Source organism: Vicugna pacos, chromosome 17, assembly GCF_048564905.1.
Source record: "Vicugna pacos chromosome 17, VicPac4, whole genome shotgun sequence".
NCBI classification, from domain to species: domain Eukaryota; kingdom Metazoa; phylum Chordata; class Mammalia; order Artiodactyla; family Camelidae; genus Vicugna; species Vicugna pacos.
This window is the reverse complement of record NC_133003.1, coordinates 49,087,333-49,105,125: the sequence shown is the minus strand read 5'-3', so window position 1 is coordinate 49,105,125 and position 17,793 is coordinate 49,087,333. Positions and strand designations below refer to the sequence as shown.

General features: G+C 43.1%; 1 protein-coding gene across 2 annotated transcripts in view; it reads left to right on the top strand.

Moving 5' to 3' along the window:
* The window catches only part of SRGAP3 (SLIT-ROBO Rho GTPase activating protein 3), a 286,557-nt gene that overhangs the window by 3,996 nt on the left and 264,768 nt on the right, over positions 1-17,793 (top strand). For both annotated transcript variants that reach the window (XM_072941761.1, XM_072941762.1), the window contains exon 2: positions 2,237-2,368. The gene's annotated coding sequence lies outside the window, so the exon portion shown is untranslated. The remainder of the gene's footprint in view (positions 1-2,236; positions 2,369-17,793) is intronic.

The window sequence follows — 17,793 nt, the reverse complement described above, 5'->3', positions numbered from 1 at the left end:
AGGAGCGGAACGCCCCTGCCACCTAGTGGTTACTCACTCTGAAGCACTGCGGTTCTTTCAATTCACAGCAGAAAAGGAACTGAGTACAGGAAACATCCAGCAAAGTGTTCTGAACAGGGGAAACTTCCATTCCTTCCTCCCTTGTTAAAAAAGGATGTTCGTGAACCTTTTTAAAGTAGTCAAATACTAAACAAGGTATTAATGGGATTAGCCTCTGAGAGCTGTTCTTTGTATAATTGGGAGAATTAACAGCACTGACAAAGGGAGAATGTTGTTCGGTAAACGTGGACAGCCATGGTCTCTAGCATGAAGCGGCAGCTCTATAAGGAAGCAGAAAGTGCAGCAAGTGGGCAGAGAGGGACCACAGTGAGGCAGGACCCTCAGCAGTGGTCACTGCAGGAGGAGCATGGGTCCAGTGGTAAAGCAGAATCAGAAGCAAGGCTGGTGGGGAGAATGGTGATCAAGTCACGTAGACTAAGATTGCTGGTCAGCAACAGCCCTGGAGACCACGGCCTTGGGACTTTAGTACTGCTTGATTCAGGGTAAAATCAGGACACTCAGGGAGCAACAAAAGTAATTAACATTTATGGAGCACGTACTCTGTCCAGGCAGTGCTTTACATGCATTATCTCATAATAGTCCTGTAGAGTAGATATTGTTATCAGCCCTGTTCTACAGCTGATGAGCTTAAGACTAAATAACTAGCCCAAAGTCACAGAGCTGGTAAGGCTTAGAGGCAAGATTTGAATCAAGGCAGTTTGACCCCAGTTCAGGCTCTTCATTACTGTGCTTTCCTGCTTCCCTAGGGGAGAGGGGGCTTGAGGTTCAACCCCTCTAAGTCTACTGACCCCTGTATTGAGGGGTGGTTGTGAATTGGAACTCTGAAGATAGTTAAGATCTGGTCTTAGATCTACTACCCAGTTGTAGGACATTTAACCTTTTAGGAATTAAATTTCCTTAACTGTCAAATAGGGATAAAATGGTGACCATTTCATAAGCTGCTGTTGAAGAATCATTGAGATAATATACAGTTCCTGGTATGTGACAATTGTAAGATGGCCTTCCTACAAAATGTTTGCCAACAATTATCATCTTTGTAAGGACCACTATTCCTCCCAACAAGAGATGGGATCTATTTCTCTTTCTCTAGAATCTGACAGGGCTTATGCCTCACTTTGACCAGTAGAACATGGCAGGTATGTCATTGGCCAGTTCCAAGCCTAGGTCTTAAGAGGCCTGGCAGCTTCCATTTTTCTTCTCTTGGACCACTCGTGCCCCTGTGTAAGGAATCTCAGCCAAGATTCTTCTGTGGTGAGAGACCACATGGAGGAAGACGCACCAGGGAGCCAGTGTCCCAGCTGTGCCTACCACCTGAATGCAGCCACACGAGTCAGCTATTGAGACCAGCACTGATCTGCCAGCCTAAAAATCACAAGAAATAATAATTCATTGTTGTGAAACCACTACATTTTGGGATAGTTTGTTATGTAGCAAATAGACAGTCCTTGATAAATGTTAGCTATTAGTATTATAATTGGTGCTGGTGACGAATTCAGACAAATATCTGGTTTATCTTTTCATAAGTCACTGATTTTTTTTTTTTACCTTTCACTGGGGTAGGCTGGGAGAAACAAGGGTTGTATGTGCAGATGAGTGTTTTGTATTACAAATATGTCTTATCTTTTTATTTAAATAGAATATTGCTGAATATTACTCAGAAATACTTTGTTAGCATTTCAAATTACTATATACTTTTGAAATAATACAGAAGCATATTTCTTCAAACATTCACAATTCAGACTTTCCACTAAGTTGGTTATGGTGGGAACTTCTAAAGTCTTTATATTGGAGGAGTTGGGGCATGAACAGAGATTCTTCCTCTTAATGTAGCATCTGAGAATGATACTTCACTCTGATCTTTATCTCCTTTATATCCCCTTCCCTGAATTCTCTTTTTCTATTCTTACGTGTGATTTTTAGCTAACCTAGGGCTGCACACAAAATTCTGATGTTGAGGAGAGCCCAATTCTGGTGCTACTGAATGTTTTAACCAGGGGCCTAGATAATGGAAAACAGCAAGCTTATTAAGTTACAGTCTAACAAATGCTTGGCTGTACTTGTCTCTGGGTATGTGGATGTTTCTAGTGCCTGTTGGTGAGTAACTTGGCAGTAGGATGTGAGCAGAATCAAGTAGAACTAATTTAGCTAATTTTCTCTTCCCGTTTTTCTCCATAAGGCAATGGAAATGTACTGGCACACAGTGGAGCAGTTCTTTCTCAGGCTGGTAACATTACAGAACTCCTGTTGAAAAGCAAGCTGAACGGGTGGAAACCGGATTCCCATATCCTCTCATAAGCTGTTTGTCAAGGTAAATCTTACATATTTTAAAATCATGACTTCCCAGCTCTAGATGGGAAAAGAAGCTCTGGACCCATCTTCAGAACCAGTTATACAAATGTCTCCATTTCCTCGGTTAGTCACTCATGTAGCAAGATCTCTCTCCTCTTTCCTACTAGTCTTTCAGATTCAGATCAAGAATTTCATGAGTGTACAGGCCAGTGGCTGGGTAGTTTGCGCTGAGTACAAAACAGTATTGATGCAGTTCTCAACACAGCCTTCTTAATGTTTCTGCTAAGCTAATACGTAGCATCAGCCCTGCTAATGTTTAATAGAGTCCTGTTTTATATATGTAAAAAACATATATATATATTCCTATAATACATATTCCTATAATATATATTCCTGCATTTATTCTTCTGTCACATAAGACTAGTGTTCTAAAAATTGAGAGTTGGGAGAATAAAGTCTATGAGTCTCCTGTCACCTTTTCTAAAAATTGCTTCCAGCCACTGTATTTTTCTTTCCTTCTTTCAAACATCTGGTCATCTTGCAGGTAGTAATTACCAGGCCTCTTTACTAGGTTGACCAACCTAGTAAATCAACCTAGACTCAGGGTAATGAGATTTTGAGACATTCAGATCAACGATTTGCAAACATGTTAACTTAATTGGCACAAAAGACCCCGCAATACACCTAACCCATCCATTCATTTCTGGTGGGAAGAGAATTTGATGATAACAAAGAATTAGAGAGGGACAAAATAACAACCCTAAATGGCAACATCAGAACATTAATGCATGAAAAACACGATCAAAAACAGAAAAACAACTATATTTGATCCGTGAAATAACATGTACAAGAAGAGCTATATTTGAAACTCAAGACCCTACGAAGGATCCCTATCCTCCCCAGAAAGCATTCTTCTTGAAAACTATGGAAATTCCAGCAATCTGTGTTGTCACATGTGCTGCAGGAAATTTGCATCATTGCCAAACTCCCTGCAGCAGCCAAAGTGTTCGATAATTGGCAGTACTGCATTTTTTTTGAGAATATAAAATTTTAACCACTCTTAATAATTAACAAAGGAAGCTATTAAGTACTTAGTCATGTGTAAAAATGAAAGTCCCTGTCCTTGCGTGGCATTTGCCCTAAAAGTTGAGGAAAGAACTTCATACTTTGACCTCTTCATGTTTCATCAGGAAGACTCTAGTGAGCCACAGCTATACTTGGAAACTTGCTGGCCCTATGACTGTGACAGCCTTCTTTCTGAGCCTCCTCTGGTTTGTGTTTTTGAACTTGTAACTTTCTTCAGAGTCTTTGAATAACAATCTTATTTCTTCATTAAACTGATCACTCTACTGGTTGAAGTGTAATAGATAAAACCTTTCCAGGGAGTATTTGGCAAAGTTTCAGAGTCTTAAAAATATGCATTCCCATTGACCTGGCAATTCCACCCCAAAAGAATGTCCACAATAAACACGTATCAATTCTGTAATGAAAAGAAAGGTATTTAAATATACTTAGAACTCAAAAAAATATCACTTTGGCAGCAGTGGTTAGAATATGAATGAGGGAGATTGCATGAGAGCCTACTGCAGTGATGCAGGCAAAAAACAGTGCAGGTAAGAACGAAGGATATGGCAGTGTGGATAGAGAAGGAAAAGCTTACTAAAGACACAGTCAGTAGTCCTCTGAGAACTATAAACACACACCACACCCCCAAGTCAAAACAAAATTATCTTTTAAGAGAGCCAACATAATTCATCTATATCTTTATAGTATCTTCTAATATGCATTTAAAGAAACTCAACTCTGATGATAGAGTTTCAGTTTTCTGGCACGTTCAGCTGAATTAATGGGGGTCCAGATGACCAAGAAAGAGAATGGAAGAGGGAGACTGGATTGTGGAGAGAATCAATTCAGCTTTGGACATGTGGCGTTTTGAGGGGTTTGGGGATGTGTACCAAGCTGTGGTACATGAGTCTGAAGCTCATGCTCTGGTCAGTGGATACAGAATTAGGGATCATCAGTAAATGAGCTATTGTTAAAACTGGGTGGTTGTTAAGGTTGCCTGGAGAGTGAACAGTGAGAAAAGGGCTGAGCATGGAACCCTGTGGAACCACAGAAGTTCAGGGGATGACGAGGAAGAGGAGGTCCCTGAGAAGACTGAGGAATGATGGGCTAGGCCAGCCCATAATAGGCTAATCCGTGTTCAAAACCTGGCAAGAATGACCAATTGGACAAGGTGAAGGTTGCTTTCCTTTCAGCTTACTACCGGATGTGCATACAAGCCTTGAGTGAGTAGATGCTCGGTTTCTTCTGCTCCTCATGGAGTTATGACCAGAGTTTAGGGGTCAGTGCAGTCCCTCCCAAGTCTGATCTGCCACGCACTGCTCTTCAGGCTGGGGAAGGGGTCTGGCAGCCCTCTAGGGTGTAGGAACTACCGCTTAAGGCAGTTCCTTGCTGTGCCACAGGCACATCCTTCTGCATTCTCTCTTCTTACTGCCTCTCCACCTGCAGCAGGTGCGGCCATGGCGTACCAAATGTGGCCAGAAGGGTTCAGAGGGAAGAGGCAGTTAAGGGAGGAGAGAATTTCAGGGAAGGAATTGTCAACAATATCAGATGCCAGAGAGATCAAGTAATATAAATGCTAAAAAGTTCCCACTATATTTGGCAATTTAGGGCTACTTGCAACCATACCCATAGGGTCCTACCAAGCTCAGATTCCCATGAAAGTCATTTTCATTCTCACAAAACATAATCCAAATATTTATTTTAGCTGTGGTATTTTGTTGTGGCAGCCTGAGCTGCCTAAGGCATCCACCCTGCCAGACTCCTTCATTTGTGGTGATTTTCTCTTAGTGGCCCTATTGTCTCTTCTAACAGTTGGGCCTTTTAAAGGAACTCCCCTGTCCATGTTATGGGGTGGTTGTATATTCCAGTTGTAGGCTGTGTTCAGCATCTCTTCCATAGGGCGCTTGTGTCCCGTGCATGTCAAGGAGCGCACTGGGTACCAATCTTACTGCCCCCAAACCTCCCCAACAGGTAAGAAGACTACTGCATGTTGGTCTTCCCCGCACATATGGTGGACTTCTAGATGCCTCACGTCTCTTGGGTCATCTCTAACTCACAGAAAGCTCAGTTGCCCTTAAGTGGCAGAATAGAAGAAACACACTCAGGGGTTAAGTGTGGGTCTTCAGCACAGAATTATCATCACTGGGCTTTATAAAGCAAGTCATTTGTCAGAGGCAACGATGCTTAGACTCTTCTGGAAGGGATGCGCCAGCTCCAATGTTGTGTCTGTCGGGCCAGCTTCATTTGAGGGCCCCAAACTGAAGCAATATAAATATCTGTATCTTTTTACATCTCACATTGTTTACTCTTTGGTTTTCCATCTGCCCTGCCCTGAAACAGGAGGGGGAAGAGAAGACAGAGGGAAATCGTGAACTCTTTAGAGGAATAGTGCCAGATATTAAATCTAAAAACAGAATAGATTGAACTGGAAAGAATGAGTCACGGATGAAGGAAGCAGTGTGTATCACGCTGGGAAAATATCACCTGAAAGTGCTGACTGAATGTTCCTGATGTATTTGTGACTGGCCCTGTGAGTCTGATCAGCACAATTTGGTTCCTGAACTGCCTTGTGCCTCGCTGGCCTGTTGAGTGCATTTTCATTGTTTCCTCGTATCGAGCCCTTAGATTCATTTATATAATGCAAGCTGATGACCCGTGATGAGATTGTCCTTTCCTCTGGTGATAATGATCCTGTCACACTAGGTTCCTGTTTCACTGGAGCGTGAAGAGTTAGGCTGATTGATTGAGACCAAGCTGGAGTGAAGTAAGGATTTTACTGGAGAGTCCCTCTGTCTTGCTGCATGACGCCTCAGAAGGTGCTCGGAACTGGGAGCTATCTGAGTGCCCTGCCTTCTTGGGGGAGTTGCAAACAGGCAGCCCCTGGGTCTGATGTATTTTGTTTAGTCTACTCAGGGTTTGGAATTAGTTGTCAACATTTAAAAATAAGGATACTCCACATCCACTTTTCCTGCTTCTCTTTAAAACTGGAAAATCTGGAACATTGACCCTGCAGCTCCTCCCGGAAATGATCGCCTAATGCTGTATGGATCATTGCCCTTTGGTGGGGACGTGAGGTCTCCAGGTGGACACAGTCCCTGCTGCTGTACTTGTTTATGTTGGCCAGCACAGGCACCTGAGTTTGTGTCCCATGGTCTACAGGAAGAACCTGTAGGGGTGAGAAAGCCTTTTCCCTCTACCCTCTTAGGTTCATGGCTATGCCCGAGCATCGCATTGATGATATATAGATTAATGAGAGAAAAAAACAGTTTTGATTGTATAGGTAAACAAGGGAGTTTCACAGGGAAACAAGACTCAAGGAAGTGGCCAGACGATGAGGTTTATATACTGTCTTAGGCTCAACAAAGGAAAAGGGGTTTTGGGCTTCTGGGTAGGAGAGGAAAGTTATGACAAAGTGAAACAAGGAAATAAGTAATTGTCTTGTTACGTAGATGAGAGACTCTTAGGTGATAAAAGTTGTCGTTCTTCCTGGTACAGAGACACCTTTACAAATGGAAAGTTCCTTCATAAATGTAAATTTCCTTTACAAAAGGGGAAATTTATACTCTATTTTCAAGCACTTAGAGGGAGGTGAAGGGCTTTTCTTGCCTCTGCTGGTTCTCAGTTGCCTTTAGCTCAAAATAATCCATATGCCAAAGAGGCATATTTTGGGATGGCATATCCTGGTACCTGTTAGAAGGAAACTAGCATTTATTGAATGTGCGTTCTATACATGAACCACTGTGTCTTGTAATTTGCACATATGGTCTCATTTGACTTTCCTAACAACTCGGTAAGATTTGCGCTCCAATGCTACAGGGACCATACCCCAAAATATGGCACTTTGACATATTGAAAGCCAAAAAATTTTGAGAGCACAGCAGAAGCAGGAAGGTCACTCTGACCTTCTCCCCTGAAACAAGTCATAAAACCTCCACGTGAGAAGTGCACTCTCTATACAGGTTTCCCCCGTTGTCCGATAGTAGTGCGTTCCTGTGAAACCTTTCGTAAGTCATAACGGCTTTATGCAATTACCTTAGGACACGTCTTGCTAATGGACGCACAGAGTAAATCGAGATAAAGCACAGACGCTTGGACATATTTCAAAGCTCTGGTGCTTTGATGCTGAGATGCTGAGTGTAGTTCCCAGGGAAGGAGCTTCGCGGAGCCACTCTGGCTGCCTCAACAACAGCTTGCGGCAAAGCGAATGCTAAAGGCTGTTTTCATTTTTCGTTTTTTTTTTTCCCCCTTAAAAGTGAAAATCCTCTTCCAGTGTCTTCCAGTTAGCAGAAGCAGGAAGTTACAGGTCTTTTGTAAACGTGAAGTGGTGTAAAGTAAACTTTCAAAAAGCAGGGGGTATCTGTGTAGAGGAAAGGCACATCCTTATCTCTGAAGACAGAGGGACTCTGAGAAGGAGCCCAACAAGCAGACCTCACTGTTTCCCTCACCCTCCTTACCCTGTCATATTCCCCCCTGACCGCGCACTCTTCGTCAGAGCTGGCGCTAACACGCTCAGGTCTGTTTCTTTGGGTCTTCATTTCCTTGTGAAGACTCCTGTGTGATGATAAACTTATATTAAGTTAACTTGTATGCTTTTCTCCTGTTAATCTGTCGTTCAGCTTAACTTTCAGACCCAGCTAAGTACCATAAAAGGGTCGAGAAAACCTTTTTCCTCAACACTGTGGGAATACCCTGCGCTTAGTGTAGTCAAGCTACATGGTAAGAACTTTGAATGAATGAACATACCCATGAACACAAAGATAAATGAATGAGCCATTTTAATCCCATTTTTGTAGATGAGAAGACTAAGGCCCTGAGTAGTCAAATAATTTAATCAGGCTCATAGAGCCAATGGAGGTTACAATTGGGATTTAAAATGAGGCTATGATTCCAGAGGTCCAGAGTGAAGGAAAAGACCATGGGTCATTCAGGGCCAAATGCACGGTAGGCACTTTGTAAGTACTTACCGAACTGGTTGATGATACTCTTACGTATTTTCGTGAGTACAAGCAGCCAGAAGATTGCAAGCATGGTTCTTAGCTTCTGAAATTTATTTAAAACCTGTTGGTGTCTGGGTGCCTTGGACTTTGGGATTTCATAATAATGAGACCCTTGTAGAGGGCACCGTTGGCACCTGACAAGGAGGGCATGCTGCTTCTGTGTACCGTGGACTTGAGCCCATGAATGTGGCGAAATCCCAAAGTTAAATCTCCTTGCATATCTAGGGAACTTCCTCCAGGGCTTATTTCCTTAAACTGCCTGCTCCTGGCACTTGGTTACCGCCCTGGAGCCCAGAGCTGTGCTCAGGAATAAACGCAGTTCAGTGCTCCTTTGGGAAGCTTATTAGGAGGACCTGAAGCTGGCGTAGGAAGCGTGCCCCTTAAAATGAAGCCCCTTTCAGTGAGAAGGGACTGGCCTGGCTGAGACAAGTGGAGAAGTATGGAAGGGTGTATCTTTGTAATTTAGTTTCCAGCTCTGTCTTTATTTTTCCTATATTGATCTATAATTTTGATTTCTCTCAAACAAGTCTCATAATTCCATAACCTTTTAGATATCTCTCACAATCCTTTGTCTACCATGACTCCAAAACCAACATACTGGAAACTGAGCATAAACTAGCCTCTTCTTTCCATTTTTTCCATTAGTGGCTATGTATTCTTTCACTTACCACGGTTCAAACTTTGAAGTTTTCTACTGTTACTAGATCAAACTTGGGTCCACTCGCCCACTACACAGTAAACTCAACTTGCTGACACAGGGTTGTGGGGAAGGAAAGTACAGCATTTATTACAGGGCCCAGCAAGGAGTATAGTTGGCTCATACACAAAAGACCCGAACTCCCCGGTGGCTTTCAGGCAAGGGTTTTTAAAGGCAGCATTCGGGGTGAGGGCTGCAGGGTACGTGAATTTCTTCTGACTGCTTAATGGCGAGGTAACAGGTTGATGTTTCAGGAGTCTTAATCATTCTGGGGTCTATGTGCTTGTGGTCAGCATGTAGTCCTCAACTTCCACCACTGTGAGCAGGTCTTAGTTTCTGTAGAACACTGATATCTTGTCAGATTATTGTGTATGTCCCTTGAGGAGGAACTGGGACTAATGCACCCCCATCTTCTTTTCCAAGGTTGAATAATCTTTTCCAAGGTTATCAATTGGTGACCCAAACCCCAAATCCAGGCCATAGATATATTTTGCAGGGTCACAATGTTTTTCCATTATAAAAATTAGTTAATATTTAAAAATCAGGGATTTGTACACACACATACATTTACGTATACACACACAGACAAATATTTTAATGTTTCAAGAAAAATAAGTTGGCAGCAAGGGGCTCAGCTTCCTACATGGCAACATTTGACATTAATCAACAAGGAGTAGCTGCCCTGCTATTCCAAATGAGTGCAGCCCCCAGCCAGCCTTCTAGACGAACGCAGCCATATGAGTGAGCCCAGGCAAAACCAGCAGAAATACCACCCAGCAAACCTATCAAATAGTGAAAAGGTAGTACACTGTTATTGGTTTAAGCAACTGTGCTGTAGGGTGATTTGTTATGTAGCAATAGCTAACTGATACAACAGTTGGCAGTGTCCCCACAGCCTGTTTCACCCAGTTATGTTACCTCCCTGGGCCCTGTGGGCAAGTGAGTCTCAGCCTGGGCCTTACCCTGAAGAGCCCTTGACAGAGTTGAAAGTCTTTTACACATCCATTATACCAGCAACCTCACAAGGTCAGCGGGTATTAAATCTCTGTTTTGCAGATGAAGAAACTGAAGACTAGTGAGCTAAGGAACATCCCTAGAGCCACAAAGTGGCAGAACAGGATAAGAACCCATCACTTTTTACTTCTACTTCAGTGCTTTCTCCTCTTCCATCTGGGCAGATGACTGTCAGTCTCTCCAGGTTAGTAGCCCTGGTTGCCACCAAAGCTATACTCTGTAAGTTAATAGGGTAGCATATTATCAAGAAGGGGAACCCTCTATCTAGTCTTTATTTATTGTGAATATTGTCTGTAAAGTGCTTAACATAGTGATTAGTACATAGAAGGGCCTTAATGAGAGACAGTTACTCTTACCTATCGTCTGCTTTCTTTCAGAAGCATCTCTTGATGCCCTTTGCTTTCTTTCCCTGCTCTCCATGCCCCTGGCTGGATACTGTCATCTCTCATGTATGATCTGGTACATTTTCTGTATCTCTATTACAGCACATAATCACACTGTATTATGTTTTTTTCATGTGCTTTTCTACTACCTCAGTCCTTGGGTGCTTTGGTTTCAGGGATTATTTTAATTTTATTTCCAATCTCTCTAGCACAGGGCCTGGCCCAAGGTAGATGCCGAATAAATGCTAATAGAATGGAATTGAAATTCAGCTGCATAGTTGCAAGAAACATTCAATCACATTCTGATTTGACCCCCTATAGTAATCATCCTGAGAAGCAAGTATTATTGTTAATATCATTATATATGTATTAAAAATAAACAGAAGCTCAGTATCCTGAAAATTTCTTTCAGACTGGTGTTACTCAGGTGATGTTTGCCCCGTTTTCCATCGAAGAGTTGATTGTGATTCTCTGTTTTTCTTTATAATTTATGCAAGGCTTATTCCGTGACAGCAGAGTCTAACCCTTATGTAGACCTCTATCCCCAGCATGGGGGTTGGCTCTATCCCCAGCGTGAGGTGGTAGACACTCAGTAATTATTGATCTGAATGTAACTGTCACTTCTATATGTTAGAAATTGTGTTTGTTACCAGTTTAGGAAAAGATTTTAAAAGTTGCTCATGACTAAGTCAACTTTCACTCCACCTGAATATTAACCAGATGTACTCACTGTTTTATCAGAGATCAGATGCTGAGAGAGAGAGAGAGAAAGAGGGAGAGAGACTAACTGGGACTGTCTCGTAGCTTTGAGAAAAGGACATGGGAAATTGCTGTGTAACCAGATCCTGCCTGAGACAGAATTCTTTCTTTGTGCTAACACCAGAGAATGCAGGGCTGTCATGTGAGGAGCAGTTATAATCTTTGTGTATCAGGTAAGGCAGTACAGAGAGGACTCAGGTTCAAGGAAAGGAGGTATTGGAAGGGGCCAAGTGATTGAAATCAACAAAGGGAACAGGCCAAGAAATATGAGAAAGGGAGAGGAAGGAAGGCTGAGACGGAGTTCTGCAGATAGCGCTTACAAGAGAGTAAGGAATGCAAAGTGAGCTGCAGTGAAGGAGCCACCAGACACCATCTGTGCTCCCCCGCCTCCTCCTCCTGAGACACTTTCTTCTGAAAAGGATCGTCATCATCAAACCCCAAACACCACTGCAGTATTTTGTGGTGGTGTTGCTTTTAAAATGTGGACTATCATTTTATTTTAAGAATTTGATTAGTCTATGATAACATTCTGGTCCTTTGTAAAACTAAAATCTAAGTCATCCTGTCAAGAGAGATGATAAGTTGAGAAGCTAGGGTATTTTTTCCCCAATCATCATGGTTGCTGATTTTGGTAGCGAGTTGCCCACATGCAAGGAACGTTTCCTGGTATTAGCAGTGGGTTCCAAGTTATGTTCTCAGCTAATATGATTTTCTGGCCTAGAGTCATTTGTGTCTGAATAAAAATGATGGCTATAGTCATAATTCCTCATATTCTCCTCAGAACAAGTTCCCTTTGTTCATGAGTCTGTTATTATTGAAGAAGTATTTAGTTGTAGGTAAATGACCCTTGCCTCCTGCCTTTAATTGAAACTCAGCCTGCCACAGTTAATGTGTTTCATGACTCAATAAATCCCGGAAGAAAAACCTAATGTGCTATAAAAGCAAAGGAAAAAAGTGAATTGGTTTCAGCATACATTTTCCTTTGTAAACAGTTTCTTGCTGTCATGTAGAAAGAGCTCTCTTGACATTCTTTTTTGCATAATCTTCCACACTTTGTTACCAGTATCTGTTCAGTTGTACACAGTTCTGTTTTCAGAAGAAGAACCCTTTGGTCTGTTCGGAAGGGGGAGGGGGTGAGATCTACAGTCAGGCTTGTCCTAATCAACTGCTTGAGCCTGCTCTTCTATGACTCAGGGAGGCCTGGGAGACTTCAGCTTTTCTAGAAACAAGAGGCAGGGGTTGGGGGTGCCCACAGGGTCCTGCTCCCTTTCACCACCACAGTCAGGATATGAAACAGTTTCATCAGACCCCAGTACTCCCTTGTGCTATCCCTTTGTAGTCACACCCCCTACCCCCCAGCTCCTGGCAACCACTGACATGTTCTTCCCCCAGATAGTTTCCTTTTTCACAAAACAGTCATATAAATGGAATTATACTGGCTTTGAGACTGGCTTCTTTCACTCAGGTGATACCTTTGAGATTCATCCATGTTGTATGTATCAAGAGTTCGGTCTTTTTCATTGCTATGGTATGAGTGTCCCACAGTTTGTTTATCCTGTTGAAGGACATTTGAGTTGTTTCCAGCCTTTGGGGATTATGAATAGAGCTGCGATAAACATTCATGTACAGGTATTTGTGTGAACATAAATGTTGACTTCTCTGAGGTGAATATCCAGAAATGGGATTGCTGAGCCATATGGTAAGTGGATACAAGCAAACTCTTTTTATGTGTGTAACACCTATTAAACATCCACAGAACCAGTGTTTTACAGAATGTGCTATTAATGTCTGACAGTCCTAGTATTTCACAGAATACACTTGGGAAATAAAGCTTTGGGAAGGCTTCGAATGTCACGTGACAGTGCTGTATTTGAGAGTCAAATTGACCTCCAATCCATCTCCCTTCCCACATCCAAATTTTGCTAAAGTTCTGCCAGGACTCCCACCACATTCCCATTTGTTGAGGACCTACTGTTGCCAGACATCTGTATCATGATCACATTTAATTTAACTCTCACAACAGTTCTGTAATTTTGCAGATGAGGGAGTTGAGGGCCAGATTAAACAACTAGCTTAAGTTCTCCCAGCTGGTACGTAGTTGAGCTTTGAATCCTTGTATCTTATTGCCAAGCCTAGTGCTTTTCTGCTGCCCACTCTACATGCCTTTTTCTCCCATTCCCTCTTGGAACTTTTTTTTTTTTCCCCCTGGGTCTATAGTCAGTTGTCTCAGACCAAGGTTGGCAAATTAAAAAAAACAGTATTGTCACTTCCCACTTCCATGCTTATGGTAGACTTCGCTGGTTTGATTCCATCTTCTTTTTCTTTCTCAGCCCTGATGCACCTTTCTCCAGACAACTGTCAGTTGATTGGAGTTAGCATATGAGCTGATAATCATTTGCTGTTTTGTTCTTGGACTGTGTTTTAGTTATGTATTGCTGTGTAACAAAGTACTTCAGAGCACAGTGGCTAAAAAATAATAAACACCATTTATGATCTCACATAATTTCCACAGGTCAAGAATTAAGATAGGGCACAGCAGAATGGCAGTCCTTTCTCCACTGTGCCTGGGGGCATATTCAGTTGCAAGACTTGAAGGCTGGGGCTGAAGTCATCTGAAGGCTTGTTCACTTGCTTGTCTCATGTTTTACTGTGGCTGCTGGCTGAGGGCCTACCTAGGGCTGTTGTCTGAACATCCTCATGTGTCCTCTCCCTGTAACTTGGGCTCCCTCAAAATGTGGTGCCTTGCTTAGTTCCAAAGGCTAGAATGGAGAGAGAGAGAGAGAGTGTGTCAGAAAACATCCCTTTCATCACATTCTGTTTCTTAGAAGTGAGTCACTAAATCTGTCCCATTTTCAAGGGGCAGTAAACTAAACTCCAAATTTAAAGGAGGGAGCGTCAAATAATTTGTGGACATATTTTAAAACCACCAGATGTTGTGCACATATTGGACATAGATGGTGTTCTTTGTGTGGGCCTTGTATAGCACTATGAATAATTAAGTGTTGGAGTTAAGGTTTTTCAGTGGTAACACTTGGAGCTAGCATTGTCTGGAGCCTTTTACCCAGCACGCCCACAGTGAATATTTGCTGGTTGGAGGGAGTTACCTTGGAATCTAACCTCTCTGCCCTTCCTTAGGTCTTAAAGACACCTCCCTTTGTCAGTGAGAGGTTTGCCTAGAGCCCCAGAGATCAGACCTCTGACAGAAAAAACTGAGGGTAAGCATGTTTAGGGCTTATTCCTGTGTAATTCCACAAAAAAGTCTTGTGCTTTCAGTGCATCTGTCCATATTTTCATTATGTAGTGCAAATTTTTATGCACAGTTAATCAGAGTCTTTCAGACATTGACAGATAACCAAAAAAGGAAATTTATTGGTTCACTTAACTGAGAAATTCCAGGAGGTGAATTTATTATGATTGGATCTAGGGCCTCAAAGAATGTTCTTAGGATACAGTTTCTTTCTCTTCTGCTCTGCCCCTGTGTTTTAGCCCGACTTCCTGCTCTGTTGGTTTTATTGTCAGGCAAGCCCTCCTGGGGAGGTGGTCCAAGTGGACAGCACCATTATATTCTACTGGCTTAGCAAGCTCAGTAGACCAGGTTACCTCTTTTCCTGTCACTCCAGAAAGTGGCGAGGTTGACGCTTGTCTTAGCCCCTTCAGGCTGCTATACCAAAACACCACAGATGGGTAGCCTACGAACAACAGAAGTCGGCTTTTCACAGTTCTGGAGGCTGGCGTCCAAGATCATGGTGCCAGCTGATTCTCTGTGGTGTCTGATGAGGGCCCACTTCTGGGTTCATAGGTGGCACCTTCTTGTTCTGTTTTCATCTGGTGGAAAGGGCAAAGGAACTCTTCTGTTACAAGAACACTAGTCCCATTCATGAGGGCTCTACCCTCATGACCTAAGCATCTCCCAAAGGCCTCACCAGCTTATACCCTCATCTTTGGGGGTTAAGATTTCAACATATGAGTTTCGGTGGGACAGACATCCAGACAACTGCCATGCTGACTGGCCTACCTCGGGTCACATACTCACCCCTGAGCCAGTCACTGTGATGTATGTGGAATCCTGGCCTGGTCAGTGGGCAGTCAGTCCCTCTTGAACCCAGGAGCTAAGGTTGGGAGAAGTTGTTCCTCCAAAGGCTGAGATGGGCTTTGTTATCATAAGCAGGCATGCTAGACAAAGACAGCAGACATTCCCTGTGCACAGCAACGTGCTTTTTGGCCCCAAGGACTTTCTCTAATCTCTGCTGTCCCGTTCCTGTCCTGGATTTCCACTCAGCCAGTCCTCACTTTCACAGTCATGTTCCTATTCAGCTTGTGGGTTCTGAGTTTTCCAGGAAAACAACTTAAAGGGCAAATGCACCCTTTTGTAGTCCAAGGTCTAACTCTTACTGTTGATGCCTTAACTGACTTCTGTGACTCCTGCCTTCCTGACTCCTGACCAGCTTAGGATTTGAGGGGCTCAGGGCACTGTGGTTTGGGTCTTAATTTTCTGAACTCCTAACCTGTCTCTCATAGTCAGGAAATGGTTACTCCTTGACCTGTGGCCTTGACTTGGGGCCTTTTGACTCCTTAATCTCTGGTGTTCACAAACCTATCAACCCCTTATTTACCTCGCATCCTGTCTCTTGGTTTATTTTATTACTCTGCCTTGTTACCACTAAGTCTTGGCTTAATAGTATCTCATGGGCCAAATAATTCCCTAACACTGATCAGTATTGTGGGCTATGACTTCTACATTGACAGGCCTCCCTCTCTCCGCTGCTTCTTTGGGAGGAAAAGCCAAGATAAATGGAATTAGCCTTGGATTCAAACCGAGAAGCCCTGAGTTCAAAACCTGGCATACAGGACTTCAGGCAAGGCTTCCTAATCTCTCTGCATTTCAATTTTCTCATTTGTAACATGGGAAGAATAATATCTACCTCACAGAATTGCCTTGAAAATGAAAGAGAAGAATGTAGATATTACAAAATAGTAATAGAAAATAATTCTAAACTGTTAATGTGTGTGTATTTTAGATTAGTTTATTTTTTCTCCTTCTAAGCTTCTTTCGTTTATGCAGGCTTCCCCACTTAAGCAGCTAGGCCATTCTGTGCTCATTAACTCTGGGAAGGAAATGTCAGAGCAGAAAAAACAAGTAGGAATCTTCCTTGCTTTGGTTTTCAAAAGTCTAAAGCCCTAAGGGGAACACTGAGAGCACTGGACATGGCCAGGGGTTTGAGGAGAAAAAATCCGCCGTTCTGGGCAGAGGAGGGGCGGTAAGGGTGGGAAGAAAGAGAGGCAGAGAGGGTATGATACAAGTAGAGATGCAGCAGGCCCGAGAGAGAGGGCCCCTGTGCCCTGCTTTCTGGGCAGAGCCCTGGGGAGCAGAAAGGACATGGCTGGCAGATTCTGAGTTCCCAGAGTGGCCCGGAAATGGTGCTGCACCAGAAGGGGTCATGTTGCCTGTGTGTGAGGGACGGGTCAGTGATGATCAGTGAGGATGGACGCCTACAGGCCAAACAAGGTGATGGCGATTTCATCTGACAGCCTAGTAGACAGATGACAGCAAGGACCAGAATGCATGCCCTGCCCCCACACGCCCCCAATCCCATGATTTTTCATAAACACTGAGCACCTAGAGGCATCCCTGAAAGTGGGAGAAAGACTTTACATTAGCTGAGGTTACATTTTTATTACTCTGGTTGAATAGGGGCTGAAAGTGAAGTTGAGTTATAAAAATATTTTTATGTTTTGTATATAACTGTGTGGTAGATTGCTAGCCATAACTACTACCATAGAAAGCACTCAGCCTGGGTCTATAGGTAGGTACCAGACTACGTTTACTGAGCCTGAGTCCAGATGTTATTGAACCTTTGAATGTATCTAATGTCCTGCTGGATGTGTGAGGTCTGGTACAGTCACCCCGTACATCAGGGGTTCTCAAAACCTGGTCCCTGGACCAGCAGCGTCAGCGCCACTGGGCACTTGTGAGAAACACACATTCTCAGACCCTACCCCACAGCTCTGGAATCAGAAGCTCTTCCACATCATTTTGATGCGTGTTAAAGTTTGACAGCCACTGTTCTACATCATTTCTGTTTTCTCTTCTTATTTACATCCTCAGTTTCTCAGACTTATTCAAACACAAACTGTTACATTACCATTTGACCCTTGACTAACTTTGGCTTTGGGCCAGCCAGACATTTTAAGCTTCTCCTTCGAGGACAGAAGAGCTTCTGATTTCCCCCAGAGCTTTCCTCATAAACATCCCAGTTTCATTTCACTTCATGGAGGATCTAATTTCTGGAAGGAAAATAGGGAGATGAGGAGGAGACCATTCAGTAAATGGGGAGAGGGAATCAAGGCAAACATGGTCTTAAACCTTCACCAAATTTCGAAGGAGCCAGTGAACTTCAGAGGGAGTGATTTTTGTGGTCAGGCAAGGTCCTAGGGAAATTTATGGCCTAAACATTTCCCTGTTTCTGGGTCAGGAAATGATAGCGCACAGATGGAATTTACAATGGGAGCCTGAATGGAGTGGCCTCAC